General features: G+C 37.0%; 1 pseudogene across 1 annotated transcript; it reads right to left on the reverse strand.

Moving 5' to 3' along the window:
- Positions 1-18,581: 18,581 nt before the first annotated feature.
- On the reverse strand, positions 18,582-20,323 carry LOC145103913 (F-box/FBD/LRR-repeat protein At1g13570-like; annotated as a pseudogene). Its single transcript, XR_013706932.1, has 4 exons — positions 19,745-20,323; positions 19,212-19,319; positions 18,911-19,129; positions 18,582-18,836 (listed from the first exon to the last, which is right to left on the reverse strand). The product of XR_013706932.1 is annotated as an F-box/FBD/LRR-repeat protein At1g13570-like (transcript).
- Between the last annotated feature and the right edge of the window lie 574 nt (positions 20,324-20,897).

Genomic DNA, 20,897 nt, shown 5'->3' on the forward strand with positions numbered 1-20,897 from the left:
TTCCTCGGATTGATGATCTCTTTGATCAGTTGCAGGGAGCATCTTAGTTTGTCACACCCCGAAACCGATGGCGGAAACGTTCCAAGGCGGAGGACGTCATGTGTAGCATCACAACCAATGAATTATAGCAATCATAGCAACACAACCAGTACAGTGCATACTAAAATAAAAATATTTACATCAGTTCTGAAACTTGTTTGAATAACATCATATAACTTGTATGAATATAAACATTAAACTCTTATTGCTTCAACTCCTCAAAACCCAGCAGGTACATGTCTACTGATTTCCTGAGAATACAAGCAGTTTAAAAGAGTATCAGCATAAAGCTGGTGAGTTCATAAGCGGTGGTTTGTAGTGAAATTCGTTGATGAGTTCGGAAAATATTTGTATAGTTTCAAGAAAATCCGATATTTTCCTTAGCGAAAATGTAGTGTTATCAGTTCTGTAATAACCCATGAATATCTGTATGTTTCCAAGAAAATCCGATATATTCTTTAGCGAAAATGTAGTGTTATCAGTTCTGTAATAAACCATGAATATCTGTATGTTTCCAAGAAAATCCGATATTTTCTTTAGTGAAAAGGGGTAGCGTTATCGATTTCATATAAAACCATGAATGTTCGTTACTGAAAACTGTAGTGATATGAGAGAATACTACCTCATGTGACTAGCTAAAACTAATCATGAAGTGTAAGTATTTTATATGTGAAACCATTGCATAATCGGTTCTGTGTGAAAAACCCTGGCCTTAGCCAGATTACGTAATGTGTATCAGTTCTATTTAGTAAAAATAGAACTGTTGAAGAGTGATAAGTTGTAAACTAAAGGTGATTTATACATATTGTGATTCGTATAACCATGCTTGATATGACTAGAGACCTTTCCAACGTTCTTCAGGCGTCGAGTTAAATGACATTTGTACATCTCAGGCGTGCCCGCCTAACTGTAGCTAGCAGTCCAGATGTGGGATTGTCAGTCCCGAATAGATCTATTCACAAATGTCACGCTCTCCCTCCAGGAGACTCTGGTTATACAATGGTAGGATTTATCCCTGTACACCTAAGGGTACAGTAGTGAAGTAGCGCCTCACATGTATCGTACAATCTAGTTTACATGTAGTGTAGTAGCGTTCTACCGTAGTGAAAATCCGAATGTGTACCGTATATAATGATAATTACAGTTATGAAAAGCCATGATAAAGTGGTGATGTACCTGTAAACTATTTCTGTCTTCGTGCATATGTTTAATAGTGAAAGTTTCTGTACTCGTGATGTTTAGAAACTCCCAAACTATACCGATTATAGTTTGCATGTATAGTGAATATCGTGTCCGGAAAACTATGCAAATTTTGGTGAAAACGTCCCTTATGCTCAACACAGTACAAAAGGGTTAAAGTATGAGATTTGCATAAGTTTTGAAAACATTTATGTTTAGCTTGTATTCCCCCCTGAAAACATAAAAAAAATATACGGAAAATGTAGGGGTATGAACTCACCGTTCTTGTTGTGAAATAGTTGACTGAAATGAAGATCCTCGAGTTGTTGCACGCGACACTTAACGGAATCCTATTATCAAATAAATATGTATATGTATCTAAATTAGCGATTTCGTTAGAATATGTGTTAGAGATACACTTGAATTCGGTTGAGGAATGTTACCGGGACTTGATCGAATCGAAGAAGATGAGTTTTTAGCCAAAAACACCACTTAAAAGTTGTTTACGGTCGAAGAGGAGTTTACCGTTCTTGAAGGCTTGGACCGTAAACTCAAGAACAGAGTTTACGGTTTCTGAAGTTTGGACCGTAAACTCAAGAACAGAGTTTACGGTTTCTGAAGGTTCGGACCGTAAACTCAAGAACAGAGTTTACGGTTTCTGAAGGTTGGACCGTAAACTCAAGAACAGGGTTTACGGTTCTTGAAGGTGGACCGTAAACTCAAGAAAAATGGTTCTGCTTGCTGATTTCGAAGAGATAATCGTTTCCAGGCGTTCCCAAGTGACTCCAAACGTGGTTTCTCGATGTTTTCCGAAGCTTGAAGGCGTTTTGAGTGTTTACGGTTAAGATTCTTAGAGAGAGAAGGAGAGAGTTTTTGGCCAGAAATGTTCTAATGAAGGTGGAGGCATCGTATTTATAGGGGTGTAGTGGGGGGTCCACTCTTCACTGACCGTAAACAGGTTTACGGTCGTAAACGAGTTTACGGCCGTAAACACGTTTACGGTCGTAATCTCATTTAGACCGCAAATGCTTGATTTTTCGAGATATTCGAGTTTCTGCGCGATTTTTGGTTCCAACTCGTAAATAGTTTAATTAAATATAACTAGATTATTTTCTAAGCCAAAAAGTTTGACGGAAAAGTTAACAAATTCGAAATTTTATTAACGAAACTCGCGTAACGGAAACGGACAAAGTTTCGGGTTGTCACATAGTTCTCCAAGATTGACCTGAGATCTGGGTACCATCAGGTCAGGGTGAGGGAGGAGGACACGGAGAAGACCGCATTCCGAACTCGTTATGGGAATTGTTCTCTCACTCTGTTCATCAGTCTGCGGATGATAAGCCGTGCTCATATCCAATTTTGTTCCAAGAGCCTTTTGTAGTTATTGCCAGAATCTCGAGGTAAACCTGCTATCTCGGTCGGAGATAATAGATGCAGGTACCCCATGAAGGCGAACTATCTCTTGAATGTAGATTCGGGTGAGTCTCTCCATCTTGAAGTTTTCTTTGATTGGCAGGAAGTGGACGGACTTTGTTAATCGATCGACAATTACCCAGAGGGCATCGTGCCCACTCGGAGATCTGGGTAACTTGGTGATAAAATCCATGGTTATCCTTTCCCACTTCTACTCAGGTATTTCCGGCTGTTGAAGTAGACCTGAGGGCTTCTGACATTCGACCTTCACCTTGGCGCAAGTCAGGCACTTGCCCACGAAGGTAGCGATCTCTGCTTTCATGTTTGGCCACCAATAGAGCTGTTTGAGATCCAAGTACATCTTATCCGAACCTGGATGAACGGAGTATTTCGTCTTGTGAGCCTCATTCATGACAACCTCTCTGTACCCGCCGAACTGTGGGGTCCAGATCCGGTTCATGAAATAGTACACTCCGTCTCCTTTGACCTCCAAGTTCTTGTCCATTCCTCGCAATGACTCGTTTGCCACGTTCTCGGGTTTTAAGGCTTCCAGCTGAGCCTCTCTGATTTGCGCGGTTAAATGGGAATGGATGGTCATTGTTAGTGCCTTCACCTTATGTCCTGAATACTCCTTTCGACTGAGGGCATCTGCTACCACATTGGCCTTTCCGGGATGATAGCGAATTTCGCATTCGTACTCACTGAGTAACTCTACCCATCACCGTTGTCTCATGTTTAACTCCTTTTGATCGAAAATATGTTGCAAGCTCTTATGGTCGGTGAAGATAGTGCACTTGGTTCCATAGAGATAGTGTCTCCAGATCTTTAATGCAAAGACCACTGCTCCCAACTCTAAATCGTGAGTTGTGTAATTGACTTCGTGTGTTTTCAACTGCCTCGAGGCATAGGCAATGACCTTTCCTCTCTGCATGAGCACACACCCTAGGCCCTGATTGGATGCATCACAGTAGACAACGAAGTCTTCTGTCCCTTCGGGCAGGGACAAGATAGGTGCGCTGCATAGGGCCTGCTTCAATGTTTGAAACGCAGTGTCTTGCTTGACTCCCCAACTAAATGTTACCCCTTTTTGCGTCAGGGTAGTTAAGGGCTTAGCGATTTTGGAGAAGTTCTGGATGAACCTGCGATAATAGCCCGCGAGACCCAAGAATTGCCGGATTTATGTGGGTGTCTTCGGTGCAGACCAGTTCTCAATCGCCTTGATCTTGGAAGGGTCCACGTGTATTCCTTCCTTGCTAATAACGTGTCCAAGGAAATTCACCTTCCTGATCCAGAATTCGCACTTCGAGAATTTCACGTATAGCTTTTCTGCCCTTAATGTTTCCAACACCTGCCTTAAGTGTTGTTTATGATCATTCTCACTCCGCGAATAGACAAGTATATCGTCGATGAACACAATCACGAACTTGTCTAAGAAAGGGCGGCACACCCGATTCATCAGGTCCATGAATACTGCCGGTGCGTTGGTTAGACCAAAGGGCATTACTACAAACTCGTAGTGTCCATAGCGAGTTCGGAATGCTGTTTTGGGCACATCATTCTCATGAACGCGCAACTAATGGTACCCTGATCTTAGATCTATCTTTGAGAAATAACTGGCTCCCTGAAGTAGGTCGAAGAGATCGTCGATTCTGGGTAAGGGATATCGGTTCTTGATGGTCAGCTTATTCAGCTCTCGGTAGTCAATGCACATCCGAAAGGATCCATCTTTCTTTTTCACAAATAAGATCGGAGCTCCCCAGGGTGAGGAACTCGGCCTTATGAATCCCTTACTGATCAGCTCATTGAGCTGACTGGATAATTCTTGCATTTCCGCCGGTGCTAAACGGTAAGGGGATTTAGCTATAGGAGTAGCTCCGGGGATCAAGTCGATACGAAACTCGACTTGGCGTTCGGGAGGGATTCCTGGGAGATCTTCGGGAAAAACATCAGGAAAGTTACAGACTTCGGGGATGCTCTCGAGGTCTCTAACTCCTTGCGTCACGTTTAAAACGTGAGCTAGAAATGCATGGCACTCCTTTCGCATATACTTCCGAGCTTTGATGCATGAAATGATACGGAGGTTCGAGCTAGGCTTATCTCCGTAAATCATGAGAGCTTCGCCAGAGGGAAGATTGAGACGGATAGCCTTCTCGAAGCAAAGAATATCAGCACGATTGGAGCTCAACCAATCCATGCCGATAATGACGTCGAAACTCTTGATGGACACATGCATAAGGTCGATGGGAAAAGAATAATTATCTAGGGTAAGAGTACAACCTATGAATATGTCGTTAGTGCTCTCCTTCTTTCCGTTATCCATTTCGACGGTAAATGTTTCGGTTAGAGGTTGGGATTCACACTTGATTAAATGTTTGAATGTATGACTAACAAAACTCCTCTCCGCACCAGAATCGAAGAGAATGCATGCATAAGAGTTGTCAAGGAGAAACGTACCCGTAACAACGGTAGGATCAGCAACTGCTTCCTCCTGGCCCATCACCAGACCTCTCCCTGTATTGCCACCAGTTGTTGCCTTGGGGCAGTTTCTCCTGAAGTGCCCAGCCTCTCCACATCCATAACAAGTTTGACCAGCGCCCGCTCCCGGAGCCTGGTTGGTTGGTTGAGCTGGTGTCTTGCAGTATCGAACTGTGTGTCCTTTCTTTCCACAGCTGTTGCAACTCAACTCACGTCAGAGTCCGTGATGGTGGAAGTTACATTTGTTGCACAGGGGTAGTTTTCCAGCATAACCACCGGTAGGGGATTGGGTGGTTGGAATAGCAGTGGGAGCAGCAGCAGGAGCAGTAACAGCATGAACTGACACCATTTGTTGTTTCTTGGAGGGCTCCTGCGAATACTGTCCCTTTCGTTTGTTACCAAACTTCTTCTTCTTCCCACCGCTTTCCTTTTGTGGTTCAGAGACAGCTGCCACTTCATCCAGATCGATTCCATGATTGATCAGAGTCTGTGCCAGATCCTTGGCGCTTTCAAATGTGGTCGGCCTCGCAGCCAAGACATTTCCTTTTGTTGGTTGTGTCAGTCCCCAGATGTACCTTTCGATTTTCTTGCTTTCCGGGGTGACCATTCCCGGACAGAGGAGAGCCAGATCACAAAATCTCGCGGTGTAGGCAGCGATGTCGGAACCCTTCATCTTCAAGTTCCAGAGTTCGTGCTCCAACTTTTGCACTTCGCCCCTCGGGCAGTATTCAGCGAGCATGAGCTCCTTCAATCTTTCCCAACCCATGGCATTAGCCACTGGCAGGGTTAGGGTTTTGACTCGACCATTCCACCAGGTCAAGGCTCTGTCGGTGAAGGTGCATGCGACGAACTTCACCTTGTTTGCTTCAGAACAAACGCAAATTTCGAAGATGGATTCGATCTTCTCGAACCATCGAGTCAGGGCGATGACACCTCCATTTCCGTCGAAGGACTTGGGTTTCGCAGTCATGAAGTCCTTGTAGGAACACTCCTTTTGATGTCCCTGACTTCCATCTTGTCTTTGTGGGTCGGTTCCACCTCCAGCCCCACCAGCATTCACTTGTGCCATTGTTGCAGTCACGGCGACTGTAACTGCTGCCTGGAACATGACAGGGTCGAACTGAGGGGGTGGTGGTGGTGGTGGAGTGTCGTCGTTCCTTCTGATGGGTCTTGGTCGAGGAGGCATCTTGTTCTAGAATCAATCAGGAAGAAGAGGATGGTAAGTCCTCGAGATATAAAAACAAATATATCTCATCCTGATATTGAAAGTATACTACCGAGCGATAAGCATAGAAGGGTTACTGACGCAAGTAAGTTATCGCTTAAGGAAGGAGAGGTAGCAACACTTAGAGTGAATATGTATACTGAGTTTGGTTCTAGCGAAAATACTCCTATAGTATTTTATGTGAGATGATTTTGGTAAGTTTTAGGCCTGCTGTAACACCACAGTCACTCCCAAGCACATGTTGGTCATGTCTCGACTGGATATAGTTGATCAGGCTATATTCACCCTAGACATGATTACATAACTGCCCAGGTTTAACCGCAACGTTCCAGCATCCAAATACTTTTGTTCTTTTCTACTAGCGACACGAATTTTGTTATGTACGCATGCTCGTATACTTTTTATAAAAATACTTTATATTTTGAAAGTATACTTTTAGCGTAGAGCACTTAGGCCCCTTAGTGTTTATAGTTGTATACCACGTAAGGTTCGGTATACTAGTTCTCTATAAACATGGGCTTTGATACCAATCTGTCACACCCCGAAACCGATGGCGGAAACGTTCCGGGGTGGAGGACGTCATGTGTAGCATCACAACCAATGAATAATAGCAATCATAGCAACACAACCAGTACATTGCATACTAAAATAAAAATGTTTACATTAGTTCTGAAACTTGTTTGAATTACATCATATAACTTGTATGAATATAAACATTAAACTCTTATTGCTTCAACTCTTCAAAACCCAGCAGGTACCTGTCTACTGATTTCCTGAGAATACAAGCAGTTTAAAAGAGTATCAGCATAAAGCTGGTGAGTTCATAAGTGGTGGTTTGTAGTAAAAATCGTTGATGAGTTCGGAAAATATTTGTATAGTTTCAAGAAAATCCGATATTTTCCTTAGCGAAAATGTAGTGTTATCAGTTCTATAATAACCCATGTATATCTGTATGTTTCCAAGAAAATCCGATATTTTCTTTAGCGAAAATGTAGTGTTATCAGTTCTGTAATAAACCATGAATATCTGTATGTTTCCAAGAAAATCCGGTATTTTCTTTAGTGAAAATGGGTAGCGTTATCGATTTCGTATAAAACCATGAATGTTCGTTACTGAAAATTGTAGTGATATGAGAGAATATACCTCATGTGACTAGTAAAACTAATCATGAAGTGTAAGTATTTTATATGTGAAACCATTGCATAATCGGTTCTGTTTGAAAAACCCTGGCCTTAGCCAGATTACGTAATGTGTATCAGTTCTATTTAGTAAAAATAGAACTGTTGAAGAGTGATAAGTTGTAAACTAAAGGTGATTTATACATATTGTGAGTCGTATAACCATGCTTGATATGACTAGAGACCTTTCCAACGTTCTTCAGGCGTCGAGTTAAATGACATTTGTACATCTCAGGCGTGCCCGCCTAACTGTAGCTAGCAGTCCAGATGTGGGATTGTCAGTCCCGAATAGATCTATTCACAAATCTCACGCTCTCCCTCCAGGAGACTCTGGTTATACAGTGGTAGGATTTATCCTTGTACACCTAAGGGTACAGTAGTGAAGTAGCGCCTCAAAGTATCGTACAATCTAGTTTACATGTAGTGTAGTAGCGTTCTACCGTAGTGACAATCCGAATGTGTACCGTATATAATGATAATTATAGTTATGAAAAGCCATGATAAAGTGGTGATGTAACTGTAAACTATTTCTGTCTTCGTGCATATGTTTAATAGTGAAAGTTTCTGTACTCGTGATGTTTAGAAACTCCCAAACTATACTGATTATAGTTTGCATGTATAGTGAATATCGTGTCCGGAAAACTATGCAAATTTTGGTGAAAACGTCCCTTATGCTCAACACAGTACAAAAGGGTTAAAGTATGAGATTTGCATAAGTTTTGAAAACATTTATGTTTAGCTTGTATTCCCCCCCTGAAAACATAAAAAAAATATACGGAAAATGTAGGGGTATGAACTCACCGTTCTTGTTGTGAAATTGTTGACTGAAATGAAGATCCTCGAGTTGTTGCACGCGACACTTAACGGAATCCTATTATCAAATAAATACGTATATGTATCTAAATTAGCGATTTCGTTAGAATACGTGTTAGAGATACACTTGAATTCGGTTGAGGAATGTTACCGGGACTTGATCGAATCGAAGAAGATGAGTTTTCAGCCAAAACACCACTTAAAAGGTGTTTACGGTCGAAGAGGAGTGTACCGTTCTTGAAGGCGTGGACCGTAAACTCAAGAACAGAGTTTACGGTTTCTGAAGTTTGGACCGTAAACTCAAGAACAGAGTTTACGGTTCTTGAAGGTGGACCGTAAACTCAAGAAAAATGGTTCTGCTTGCTGATTTCGAAGAGATAATCGTTTCCAGGCGTTCCCAAGTGACTCCAAACGTGGTTTCTCGATGTTTTCCGAAGCTTGAAGGCGTTTTGAGTGTTTACGGTTAAGATTCTTAGAGAGAGAAGGAGAGAGTTTTTGGCCAGAAATGTTCTAATGAAGGTGGAGGCATCGTATTTATAGGGGTGTAGTGGAGGGTCCACTCTTCACTGACCGTAAACAGGTTTACGGTCGTAAACGTGTTTACGGTCGTAAACGAGTTTACGGCCGTAAACACGTTTACGGTCGTAATCTCATTTAGACCGCAAATGCTTGATTTTTCGAGATATTCGGGTTTCTGCGCGATTTTTGGTTCCAAATCGTAAATAGTTTAATTAAATATAACTAGATTATTTTCTAAGCCAAAAAGTTTGACGGAAAAGTTAACAAATTCGAAATTTTATTAACGAAACTCGCGTAACGGAAACGGACAAAGTTTCGGGTTGTCACATAGTTCTCCAAGATTGACCTGAGATCTGGGTACCATCAGGTCAGGGTGAGGGAGGAGGACACGGAGAAGACCGCGTTCCGAACTCGTTATGGGAATTACGAGTTCGTGGTGATGCCATTCGGGCTCACCAATGCACCTGCGGTATTCATGGATTTGATGAATCGGTTATGCAGGCCGATGCTCGATTGCTCGATCATCGTTTTTATTCATGATATCTTGGTGTATTCCAAGACCAGAGAGCAACATGAGGAGCATCTTCGTGAGATTCTGGAGGTTTTGAGGCGAGAACGGCTTTATGCTAAGTTCTCGAAATACGAGTTTTGGTTGTGAGAGGTTTAGTTCCTTGGACATCTCGTTAATCAGGATGGGATTTTGGTCGATCCGGCCCAAATCGAGGCGGTGATGCAGTGGGAGATTCCAAAATCTCCCTCGGATATCAGGAGTTTCTTAGGTTTAGTAGGGTACCAGCGGAGATTTATTCAGGATTTGCCAAAGATTGCGGTACCCCTCACGCATCTGACGAGGAAGGGGTTGGATTTCCAGTGGGGCCCTGGGCAGCAGTAAGCATTTGAAACCCTTCGTCAGAGACTTTGCGAGGCCCAATTTTTGACCCTCCCCGAGGGAATCGAGGATTTTGTGGTTTTCTATGATGCGTCCATCACCAGGTTGGGGGAAGTTCTCATGCAAAGAGGAGGAGTGATAGCTTATGCTTCGCGGGAGTTGAAGCCGCATGAGACGAGATATCCCATGCATGATATTGAGTTGGGGGCAGTGGTTTTCGCCCTCAATATTTGGAGGCATTACCTTTATGGGGTCCGTTGTACTACCTACACAGATCACAAGAGTTTGAGGTATATTATGAATCAGCCGAACCTGAACATGAGGCAGCGTAGGTGGCTGGACGTAGCCAAGGATTATGACTGCGAGATCCTTTACTATCCGGGTAAAGTGAATGTGGTATCGGATGCCCTGAGCCACAATTCGGCTGGATCTTCTGTTGATGTGTCATGTATGAGGATATTGTTGGATTCTATGCTTGTAGGATTGATTAGGGAGGCTCAGGCCAAGAGGGTGCGGGAAGAAAATTGGAAGATTGAGAGGATCAGGGGCGAGATCACCAGGTTTGTTCCGGACAGTCGTGGTTTGTTGACCCGTTGCGATCGGGTATGGGTTCCTATGTCTGGTGGGGTCAGACAGATTGTATTGGAGGAGGCTTATAAGTCTCGTTTTTCTATCAATCCGGGGGCCACCAAGATGTATCGAGATCTGCGGTTGAGTTATTGGTGGCCTTGTATGAAGAGATAGATCGTCTGGTACGTTGAGAGATGCTTGACCTGTAGGGTCGTCAAGGCCGAGCATCAGAGGCCGCATGGCAAGCTGCAGCCTCTGGAGGTTCCCATGTGGAAATGGGAGTAGATATCGATGGACTTCATCACCAAGTTGCCGAAGACGGCAAAGGGTTTTGATGTTATTTGGGTCATCGTGGATCGATTGACCAAGAGTGCCCATTTTATGGAAATTCGGGAAAGCTCGTCGCCCGATGTGTATATTCGCGAGATCGTTGCTCGTCATGAGGTTTCGGTCTCTATTGTTTCAGACCGTGATGTTCGGTTCACCTCCCATTTTTGGCAGAAGTTCCATGAGGAACTGGGCACGAGGCTGCATTTCAGCACAACTTATCATCCGCAGACCGATGACCAGAGTGAGCGGACCATTCAGACTCTCGAGGATATTTTGCGAGCATGCGTTATTGATTTTGGTGGGAGCTGGGACTCCTACCTACCTCTTGAAGAGTTCTCCTACAACAACAGTTTCCACTCCAGCATTGGTGCTCCGCCTTTTGATATTTTGTATGGGCGGAGATGTCGTACCCCAGTCTGTTGGGGCGAAGTTGGTCACAGAGTCATGGGTCAGACCGAGGTGGTTCTTCAGACTACATAGATGATTCTGCAGATTAGGCGGAGGTTGCAGACTGCTCAGAGTCGGCAGAAAAGTTATACCGACCGGCGCCGATCCGAGTTGGAGTTTCAGGTCGGTGTTGCTGAAATTCTCACCTTGGAAAGGTGTGATTCGCTTCCGGAAGAGGGGGAAATTGGGTCCCCGGTATATTAGACCATTCCGGATTATTGCCAGGGTTGGTAACGTTTCCTACAGATTAGACCTTCCCGAGGAGCTTAGTCAGATCCATAGTACTTTCCATGTTTCGCAGCTGTGGAAGTGCGTGTTGGATGAGGATGCGGTTGTGTCACTAGATGACATTCAGGTTTATGAGTGCCTGAACTATGTTGAGAGGACTGTAGCTATCTTGGAGAGAAAGGTGAAGGTTTTGCGGAGCAAGGTAGTACCTTTGGTAAAGGTTCGATGGCAGCATCGGAAGGGCTCCGAGTGGACCTAGGAGCCAGAGGCTGAGATGCAGGAGCATTACTCGGATCTGTTTGTTGTAGCACACTTTGAGGACGAAGTCTAGATCAATTGGGGGAGAGTTGTAACATCCCGGGTTTTTAGGTATTTCTGAATCCTTCCCTTGGTATTTAAATATGTCATTTTGGTCCTTGATGTTGGTTGGAATTAGCCCTAATAAGCCCTAGTGGCAAATTGGTAATTATTGGGAGCTTGAGTTGTACACTGGGCGTACATGTGGGTACGCTAAGCGTACTAGGGCACGCCCTAGTACGCTGGGCGTACACATATGTACGCAGGGCGTACGCGTGTCCGAATGAAACCCTAATTTTACGGTCTGCGGGGTATTTAAGCACCATTATGGGTCATTTTGACTCACTCTTTCAGCCTCCAAGTCCCTTAGCCGTTTTGAGAGAACCCTAACCCCCATAGTGAGCATCTTGAGCCTATATTGTGATGTTTGTGTGCCAAAAGGAGAATTTAGTGCATCAAAGGAGTCAAGGAAGGAAGCAAGCTTGTAGATTTGGGATTATCATCTTCTTGGGAAGCTTCAGAAGGTATAAAGCTTCTACTTTTATGGTTGGATTGTTTAGATCTTGTTTTGGTTGCTTTTTGGTATTCTTCTTGTCCCAATAGTCCCAATGTTGTGCATGCTTTGTTTTGGTCGTGTTGGGCTGTCCTTTCAGACCCTAGGATGGGTCCTAAGGCATAAAAATGAAGTCCCTTGAGCTAGTTTGGTCCCTTGTTCTTTGTAAAAGGTCTTAATGGATTAAGACCATGCATTAAGCCCTTTTTGGACCACCAAAGTCTTAAATTTTGAGACTTTATGGTTCTGGAGTGCTTTTGAGTCATATATATGAAGTTTGAGCTTAAATGATTAATCCATTAAGCACTTATGAAGGTATTAAGTCCTACGAGGGTACGCCCCGCGTAAGGCAGAGTATGCCCCGCGTACTGAGTCAACCACCCGTGATGGTTGTCAATGCAAGGCGAAGTACGCCCAGCGTACCGAAGGGGTACGCCCCGCCTACGTCTTCTATGTGGATTTCAGACTTTAGGCTTCGGGTGTTGGGCCATCTGTTGGGCTTTGATACTTGGGCCCTAGTGAACCATCTGGATAAGTGTGTTTTGGGCTAATTAGAGGATCAGAACTGTGGATGAGGTCCAATAAGGGGTTTGGGCCCAATTTAGAAAATTGGGCCAATCATGGGCCTTGAAGTAAGTGGGCTTTTGGATCAACATTTGGACTTGGGCCTTGGCCCAATTAGGGAAAGGACAAAATGGACAATTACCCTATGGTTGGGCCCTTAGTCATGAAGGGTATTCCAATTGTTAATTGGATGTTTGTTTATTGTGATAGTTCGGGATTTTCTTTGAGTCAGCAGTCGGAGGTTTCAGTGCAGTTTGGCTTTGTGAGGTGAGTTTTCCTCACTTTACTTGCGGGTCGAAGGCACCAAGGCCGGCCCTTTGGATTTGATATCCTGTTGTGCATGCCATAGTGTTATAGTAATATGTTAAGTCAGAATCCTGGTATTTAGGATGTTTCTATGCTTAGTGATTTGTGAGATCCGTCTGTCTGTTTGCTGACTGGTTAGTAGTATGTTTATCTGTATTATATACACATGATTGGTTGGTGGCTAAGGCTTCACTGCTTTGTGTGTAAGCCAACAGGCCGAGGCATTCCAACCCGATGGTTGAGGGCATAGGGTATTTCATCCCGAGGATGATTGGACTCATAGTATGTTGGCATTCCAACCCGATGGTTGAGGGCCTAGGGTATTCCATCCCGAGGATGATCAGACCCATAGTATGTTGGCATTCCAACCCGATGGTTGATTGGGCCCATAGTATGTTGTTATTATATTTTGTGCTATTTGTTATGTATTGGTATTTTGGGGGAACTCACTAAGCTTTGGGCTTACAGTTTGGATTATGTTTCAGGTACCTCAGAGGATCGTAGGAAGGCAAAGGCGTGATCGTGCACCTCCTCATGTTTTGTTTTACGATTTTGGGATTTCTCTGATATGAAACTTATTTTGAAAACAAATTGTGATAAACGAAGTTTTTGTGGTTTTTAAAAAGTTTAAAATTTTCAAAAGTTTTATGAATGTTACAATTAACCAAGTTATAATAATTATTAAAAAAAATTGAAAAGTCATGAAGGTTTCAAATGCATGTGGTGCAAGTAAAAATATCTCTTTGATAAGTATACTAGACGAATTCTCCCGCGTTGCGCAGCGCAGGTTAAAAATATATTGTTAAAATATTGAAAAATATATGTTTAAAATGGGTATGTTATTGAAATTAACTTAGAGATAATATTTTTACACTAACTTATATATATATATATATATATATATATATATATATATATATATATATATATATATAATCTCAATTATTTTGAACAATAATATTCATTGACATCAACCCACCTTCCTCATTAATAAAATTAAATATAATTATCTATTTAGTATTATTTTTAACAATTATTATGATTGATTAATTATATTTTTACTTGTGCGGTCATTTTCTAATTTCAATAATGATGTTCATTTAAAATACAATTTATTTGTAGGTAAATGTAATTTATAATTTGATGTTATTATCATTTAAAATTTTTATTAATTAATTTTAAACCACTTATTATTAATAATAAGTTAAAGAAGACTTTTAGGAATCACTTAATATTATTATTAAAATGTGAAACATACACTAAATATAAAATGCTAAGATAGACAATTTGAATTTCAAAAGAGACTTGCATGGATAATATGACATATCCATGATTTTTATAATTTGATTTTATAATTTATAATTATTGTTTATTAATTTTAAAACCACTTATTATTATTAATAAGTGAAAGAAACTTTTAAAAACACATATTATTATAATTAAAATGTTAAACATATACTAAAATATAAAGTGATAAGATAGACAATTTGCATTTCAAAAGAGACTTACAAGGATAATATGGATAATATGACGTATCTATGATTTTTAATTAATTATTGCTTTCAAGCAACACGAACATACAAACAAGTATACAATAGTTAATTAAATATTATATATATCACCTTCCATAACATATGATCGATAACATGAATATAGTCTAATTTACATTAAAATTTCACCCACAACATACAATGATATTCTTAAAAGAATACTTAAACCAAGAAAATATAAAAAAGAATTAGTATATAACAAACTTACAAATTAAAAATTTCAACATAATAACATGGTTCGAAAAATGGTCCAAAGCGCTCAAACCAACACAAAAACCTTTAAACTTGTTTTCTTTGTGAATTTTGTATGTGATTTGTCTTTGTGTGTCTACTAAAAGAGATTGACATTTTTATAGTAAACTATCCATTAATTGTTTATTAAAATGTATTATATAAGTTATAAAACCTTTGAATTGTTAATCATTATTAAGAGACTTTTGAGTGGTATTCATTAAAATAGAAGGTTTCAAATGCATGAGGTGTTTGCAAATTTTTGTGGGGGTTTCAAATGTATGAGGTTCAAGGAAAAATGTCTATTTTATAAGTATAGTATGACTAGGCAAATGCCCACGCGTTGCACAGAAACACCTATATAGTTGAAATCTTTACAAATATATGCTTTCTTAAATATAACAATAACGTTGTTAAATTTGATATAATAATTCGTATACTAAGTTCATATAAGATATTGATTATTTTGAATTATATGATAATATATACATATACTAAAACTGCATAATCTCAATCGTTTGAACGACTTCTACCCGTGGGTTACTCATGAATGAAAATAAAAAATAATATATGATTTAATGTTATTTATAGTTGTTGTTATTGTTAATTAATTTTTTAAAATTTATTTGCTTAACGTTTTAATTTCTATCATTGTAATTATATAAAACATCAAACATTGTTTTCTGTTTTTAAAGGTAACAATATAATCATTTATATAAAGTTATTTTTAACTATTGTTATTGTAAGTTATTTTAAGCTACTTATTTGAAAACTTTTAATGATTATAAAAATATCTTTAGGAAATATTTTAGTTAAATTGATATTATAATTTACTTTTGCATTTAACACTATAATTTATCATTTTTAACTATTCACAAAATATTCTTTGGGTTTTTTTAAGTGGAACTGAAATTTATATTTAAGTTGACCATTTAATGTTATATTTAAATTAATAATTTAAGTATTTTTTCAAACTGTTTAAAAGTTGTAGCTTTAAACTGATAATGGTTACATACAACAACATATTAAATCTAATAAATTAAGTATAATATGTTAAAAGTTAAAAACATGACTTTATAATTAGAAGCAAATATATTATTTTAATAATGAAATTTAGTTTATTTATGATTACACTTTATATTTGATATTTATTTAACCTTATTAACCAATTTATAATCATTATTAGAAAGACATTACAATTTATCACTTTTAACTATTTACAAAATATTCTTTAGGTTGTTTAAGTTGAACTAAAATTTATATTTAAATTAACACTGTAATGTTATATTTCAATTAACAATTTAAATATTTTATCCAAACTGTTCAAAAGTTGTAGCTTTAAATTGATAATGGTTTACATACAACAACATTTAAAAACTAACAAATTAAGTATAATATGTTAAAAGTTAAAGACATAACTTTATAAGTAAAAGTAAAGATATTATTTTAATATTGATATTTAGTTTATATACGATTACACTTTAGGTTTGATATTAACCTCATTAACCAACTTATAATCATTATTAGAAAGAAATTTAGTTTACAACATATGTTTTCTTAAGTATAACAATAACGTTGCTGTTAAATTTGATATAATAATTCGTATACTAAGTTGATATAATATATTGATTATTTCGAATTATATGAATATATATGTCTCTATTAAAACTGCATAATCTCAATTGTTTGAATGACATCTAACTGCGGGTTACTCATGAATAAAATTAAGTATAATGGTATAGCGTTATTTATAGTTGTTGTTAAATTTTTTTAAAATTTGTTTGCTTAACGTTTTAATTTCTATCATTGTAATTATTTAAAACATCAAACATTGTTTTTGTTTTTTAAAGTAACAATATAATCATTTATATAGTGTTATTTTTAACTAGTGTTATTGTAAGTAATTTTAAGCTAGTTATTTGAAAACTTTTAATGATTATAAAAATATCTTTAGGAAATATTTTATTTAATTTGGGATTACAATTTAGTTTTTGCATTTAACTCTACAATTTATCACTTTTAAATATTTACAAAAAATTCTTTAGGTTTTTTAAGTTAAATTGAAATTTATATTTAAGTTGACCTTGTAATGTTATATTTAAAATTAACAATTTAAGTATTGTATCCAAACTGTTCAAAATTAGTAGCTTTAAAATGATAATGGTTACATACAACAACATATTAAAACTAATAAATTAAGTATAATATTTTAAAAGTTAAAGATATAACTTTATAAGTAGAAGTAAATATATTATTTTAATATTGAAATTTAGTTTATATATGATTACACTTTAGGTTTAAAATTTAGTTTATATATGATTACACTTTAAGTTAAACATAACTTATAATCATTATTAGAAAGCAATTGAAAAGTCATCTGGAGTTTCAAATGAATGTGGTGAAAGAAAAAATGTTTCATTTATATGTATACTAGGCGAATGGTCGCGCGTTGTGCAGAAACATGTATATAGTTGAAATATTTACAGTATATGTTTTCTTAAATATAATAATAATGTTGTTAAATTTGATATGATAATTCGTATACTAAATTGATATAATATATTGATTATTTCGAATTGTATGATAATATATACATTTATTAAAACTGTATAATCTCAATCGTTTGAATGACCTCTACCAGCAGGTTAATCATGAATAAATTTAAATATAATATATGATTTAATGTTATTTATAGTTGTTGATATTTTTAATTAATTTTTTAAAATTATTTTCTTAACGTTTTAATTTCTATCATTGTAATTATTTAAAACATCAAACATTGTTTTGTTTTTAAAAGTAACAATATAATTATTTATATATTGTTATTTTTAACTATTGTTATTGTAGGTTATTTTAAGCTAGTTATTTGAAAACTTTTAATGATTATAAAAATATCTTTAGGAAATATTTTAGTTAATTTGAGATTACAATTTTTTTTTTCATTTAGTATTATAATTTATCACTTTTAACTGTTCACAAAATATTCTTTGGGTTTTTTTAAATTAAATTGAAATTTATATTCAAATTGATCCTATAATGTTATATTTAAAATTAACAATTTAAATATTTTTTTTCAAACTGTATAAAAGTTGTAGCTTTTAACTGATGATGGTTTACATACACAACATTGTAAACTAATAAATTAAGTATAATATGTTAAAAGTTAAAGACATAACTTTATAATTAGAAATAAAGATATTATTTTAATATTGAAATTTATTTTATATATGATTACACTTTAAGTTTGAAATTTAGTTTATATATGGTTATACTTTAAGTTAAACATAACTTATAATCATTATTAGAAAGAAATTGAAAAGTAATGGGAGTTTCAAATAAATGTGGTGAAAGAAAAAATACTTCATTTATAAATATATATAGATATAGATATAGATATATAGATATAGATATATAGATTATATAAGTATATATAGATATAGATATAGATTATTATTATTATTAATCGCATTTTCACGAGTACGGTTTTTTTTTATATGGTTTAGTTTCCTAGTTATTAAAATGAAACAATGACTCAACTCCAATGGATTATATAAATGCAACCATTATTAGAAAAGTGAGATATATCCATCCCAAGTTCAAAACCATTAAATTCAAAGGCTTAACTAACTAAACTCAGCAGGTCTTACTTGCAATTGTTCATACTTCCAAGCTAACAAAACTAAGCTTCAAATATGAAAATCAATAATCACAAACCATATCTACAATCATAACCAATTCAAACAACAAAATAAAAGACGAGATTAATACGATGAAACACAAGTTATAGTCATGGACGCCCGAATACGATCTTTGCATTAGTTGATGCACGTTGATATAGTAGCAACTCTCTTAACATCTTAACTTCATCATTAATAGAAACACGACTATCGATTACTATTCCCACATTCTTTAGCATAGGTGACTTCCCCAAGATAAGCTTCACAAAATCCATTTCTGGCCTTATATTGCTCATGTTCCTTATCTCTAATTCACGCAGATGATCAAAGCTAATGTAACTGTAATCTTCCACCTCAAGACTCATCGATGAAACTTCTGTTGAGTAGCATATCTATTCAAAAACAAAACACATCTATTCAAAATCACATGGCAAATCATTGTCATAACTCATAAAACATTATAGCATTCGTTCATACTATTTTTTACCTCCATTTTAATTTTCTCTATATTCGGGGAGCTTGTAATCAAAAGAAGAGCAGAGCGTAACTCAACTTCTTTCCCAAATCGCAGTCCAGATAATACAAGAACCCGGAGGTGGACAAGAGCAGAAGGAAGCTTTTGTGGCATTGCCCCTGTAGCAAAGCACTTTAAACAAAAAAAAAGGATTAGCAGAGAGCAATTGTACTTTAAGTTGAATGAGATATTATCTTGGATCAATATGTGTTACCTTAACTGGATACGAACTCATATGCAAATGTTCAATTAATGGTAAACACTCAAATAGCTCAACAAAGTCCGAATTCCAACTTCCAATAGCATGTTGTTCATCTTCTATCTGCATCAAAATACAACTAGACTTATACTAAAATACTATAACATAGAAATTTCTTTTTAAGGTTATGTTTGGCACGCCATAGCTAGCTTATTTTTTGATATTTTTTAGGTTGTTATGTTTGGTAAACCAAAAAATAGCTTATAAGTTAGTTTTTTTTTTTTTAAAAAAGAAGCTTATTGAGCTTTTTTAAAATTCTCCCGGATATAGCTTTTACTAATTATAAAAAACTCAATCTTCTACTTTCCCTTTTATGTAATTTTACATATTTCAATCAGTTTATCGGTTAATTTTACCAAACATCATTTTTTATCGTCTAAACCAAACATTATTTTTTATCGTCTAGCAGCTAGCTTTTTAGCTATCAGCTAGCTTTTCAGCTAGTCCGCCAAATATAGGCAAAAATAGAGAATTTTGTTGGAATTTACCAAAGGGAAGCTCTTAAGTAACGGGCAATTGAAGATAAAACGTAGAAGAACTTTGACAGTTATGCCGGTATTGTGAAAGTATAAACTCGTCAGCATACTAAACCCATAAAACTTTGATGGAGGTTGAAATGCACAGTTTTGGAGTTTTAAATGTGTCAATTGTTGCAACAAAAAGAATGAAGACAACAACTTATGGTCGTTTCCTGACCCAATGCAAAGAGTAAAGCTTTTCATGGTAGGGTTTCTTGATAGATGAAGGATGATTTGGTCAATCTCACAACAACTACTTAGTTGGGAAACATAAAGGGAGAACTCAAGTATTGGGCGATGGTGTAGTAATAAGATTGGGTAGACAATGTGTAAGAGTTTGCATTTGTTGGATAAGCGATTGTAAGGTGATTCTTGAAAGAGTTCATCATCAAACTTGAGTTTGGGCATGTTTACACAATGATACCTCCAGTTTTGAGATAAAATGCTTGTTTTGAATGCATCTCGCATTGGGAGAAAAGTTAACATTGTTTGTATTATATTTGGAGGAAGATTGTTTATCATATCCAATGAAGAACCTTCAACTTCCATGCTGCAAAATGTTAGCATTTAGCAAGGGTAAGATTAGTACAATAAGATACTTAAGTAAAACTAATTACATTATTGTTGTAAAACTGATAATGAAGATATTGTTAAAACTAACATCAGTTACACTAAACATCTTCAACAATTAATTTACATCTTGTTAAAACTAAGATGAGTTACTTGTCGAACTTTAAAACCAAAAGAAAAAAAGTCAAAACTAACATGAAAAGCCTATAATCATTCTGGAATTTAGCGATCAAATTGCATCATGTGAAACTGAACTACATTTACAGTGAATAATTGGCAGAATTACATAAAATTTTCAAATCAAAAAGAGTATATGAATAGAAATTGTTAAAGTTTGGGTGTAATATGAATTTCACCATCGGCGGATCACTGCTTTCTCTTCCATATATTGGTACACCAACCTCCGTGGGTCGCCGTCCTACACTGCTTGACCGGTCCGTCACTCGTCTTCAGCGCTCCGTCCTTGTTCCCTGCCGACACCGACGCCGCCTCCCATGGTTTTGTATTATTGTTATGTTTGGTATTTATATGAGGGTTTCTTTTTTGCAGTAGC

This window comes from Lactuca virosa, chromosome 4, assembly GCF_052849685.1.
Source record: "Lactuca virosa cultivar CGN04683 chromosome 4, Lactuca_virosa_CGN04683_v6, whole genome shotgun sequence".
Classification (NCBI taxonomy): Eukaryota; Viridiplantae; Streptophyta; class Magnoliopsida; order Asterales; family Asteraceae; genus Lactuca; species Lactuca virosa.